Below are 2,675 nucleotides of genomic sequence, written 5' to 3'. Positions count from 1 at the left end.
TCCCATACCATTTCAATGCATGGTAGCTTTTACTACTAATTACATATTATTATTGGAGAAGGGAATGGCAACCCACTCCATTATTCTTGCCTGGAGAATCCCATGGACAGAGGATTTGGCAGGAAACAGTCCATGGAGTTCAAAGAGTTGGACACGACTGAGCGACTAAGCACCAGCAGCATATATTATTAAACAGAGACATGGGTGAGCAGTTGTGGTTGACTATGACCCCATGGATTGTAGCCCACCAGGCTCCTCTGTCCATGGAATTTTCAGGCAAGAATACTGAGGCGGGTTGCCATTTCCTACTCCCGGGTTTCTTCCTGACCCAGAGATCATACAGAATCTATATATACAGCTTACAAAATCTGTACACACTCATATACTAGAAAAAGAACTTTGTTATATCAAGTGATTTGCAACTATGAGTGGCTTGAAAAAATTGTATACTGTCACTTCTTACTGTTGGGGGTCTTTGTTCCTTTTCTTGCCTTCCAAACCTTCAAAGATACTAATACTGGCTCTTTTTTGTGGCACCTCGGAGGCTGTCGGCCACTTCAGAGTGAAGCTGAGCATCCCTTTCCTGGCCACTGGCTGCCAGAAGCTCATGAAGTAGATGATGAACGAAAATTTCATACCTTCTGCGAGAAGCGTATGGCCACAGAAGTTGCTGCTGATGCTCTGGGTGAAGAATGGAAGGGTTATGTGGTCCGAATCAGTGGCGGGAATGGTAAGCAGGGTTTCCCCATGAAGCAGGGTGTCTTGACCCATGGCTGAGTTTGCCTGCTCCTGAGTAAGGGGCATTCCTGTTACAGACCAAGGACTGGAGAGAGAAAGCACAAATCTGTACGGGACTGGACTGTGGATGCCAATCTGAGTGTTCTCAATTTGGTCATTGTGAAAAAAGGGGAGAAGGATATTCCTGGACTCACTGATACTACCTACAGTGCCTCGTCGCCTGGGTCCCAAAAGAGCTACCAGAATCCGCAAACTTTTCAATCTCTCTAAAGAAGATATCCACCAATATGTTGTGCAAAAGCCCCTAAACAAAGACAGTAAGAAACCTAGGACTAAAGCATCCAAGATTCAGCGTCTCCTGACTCCACGAGTTCTGCAACACAAATGCTGGCGTATTGCCCTGAAGAAACAGCATGCTAAGAAAAATAAAGAAGAGGCTGCAGAATATGCTAAACTTTTGGCAAAGAGAATGAAGGAGGCCAAAGGAAAATGGCAGGAACAGATTGCCAAGAGACAGAGGCTGTCCTCTCTGAGAGCTTCTACTTCTAAGTCTGAGTCCAGTCAAAAATAAGATGTTCTAAAAGTAACAAATAAATAAGATCAGATATATTAAAAAAAGATACTAATACTGGCCATTATAACCTATAAACTATGATACTCAACCAGATCCTTTCATTTCTATGAGTAGCTATATACCTCCTTTGCTTGATAAGATACTTATCGAAAACTACACGCTAGAAGTGTAAATGTAAGTAAAGATCTTATTGAAGACAAGAAAATTATATTGAAGATCTTCATAAATAACAGTACATGTGTTGTGGTTTCAGACTGTTTCTCTTCTGATCTATTTTCCATTCTGGAGTCAGCATGATCAATTATGAGTAAAGCTGGAACACCATGATCATCTCAAAGCCAAAAGGCTACATTCATTTGCTGCCCTCTAAGCATGAGCACAGTTTCGGTGCATTCTGAGTGTTATGATATTTCAAGTTACAGTTCTTTCCCAATTGTCTTTGTTGTTCTTTCCTTGCACTTGTTGCCGTGATCACTCTACTCTTTCCATTAATCAGAAGGATTTTATATCTTTATAGCCAACCCCATTCTGAAGAACTAGTTTATTCTTGGCAAATCTTCATATTTAGCATCTAGCTCAATGTCATATTTTATATGTATTCTTTAAATTACTTATCATTTTGGCATATCAATAAATAAATAACCATGGGGCAGCTGGAACCATGGTTAGAATTCAAAATCACCTGACATGCCTCTTAGTACATTCAGATCTAGACATAAAAGTTAGTGAAAAATCTTCAACTCCATAATGGCAATATTATTGAAACTCAGGCCTTTGGGAATGTGGATTTGAGTAACAAAATCAGCTAAAGACCTTTGACCAAAAAAATGCAGGTTGAAGGAAAAGTGACATAAAATGGGTAAGAAAGACAGCAGAAATATTTGGAACCAGTCTCTTATGATCACTTGTCCTGGCACATTATTCATTTTTACATTCTACACTTGTCCTAATATGTTATATAAGGAGAAGTGACTTTTTTTTGGCAACTTAGTTTAAGGCTATAGAATATTCAGATGTGAGTGTGACTACAACAGTCAAGAATTATGATTATCTTGTGACCCAATGTACACAGGATTTCTAGCTTATATAAGCTTGAAGCTTTAATATTTGCCCTATAAGCCTGTGTCAAGTAGGCCTGGTTTTATACAACTTGATACACATCACCACGCTTTGATTTCCTGACTCTTTCATGTCACCCCTCTTCTTGGAGAGGAGTCCTCTTCTGGGGAGATTTTTCAAATACTAACCAACCCATCCAGAATCCACACTCCCAATCACTTTTCTTATTGGGTTTTCACATTATTGGTTACTATAAACCTGCCCTAATCATCTCAGAACCAGGTACCAGACCATTAGGGACAGC

The 2,675-nt window shown here is 40.0% G+C and overlaps 1 pseudogene; it reads left to right on the top strand.

Moving 5' to 3' along the window:
- The first annotated feature begins 424 nt into the window (after positions 1–424).
- Positions 425–1,309, top strand: LOC128048079 (40S ribosomal protein S6-like; annotated as a pseudogene).
- Positions 1,310–2,675: the final 1,366 nt, after the last annotated feature.

Source organism: Budorcas taxicolor, chromosome 5, assembly GCF_023091745.1.
Source record: "Budorcas taxicolor isolate Tak-1 chromosome 5, Takin1.1, whole genome shotgun sequence".
In the NCBI taxonomy this organism is placed as follows: Eukaryota; Metazoa; Chordata; class Mammalia; order Artiodactyla; family Bovidae; genus Budorcas; species Budorcas taxicolor.
The sequence above is the reverse complement of the archived record's forward strand: the minus strand, read 5'-3'. Positions and strand labels throughout refer to the sequence as shown.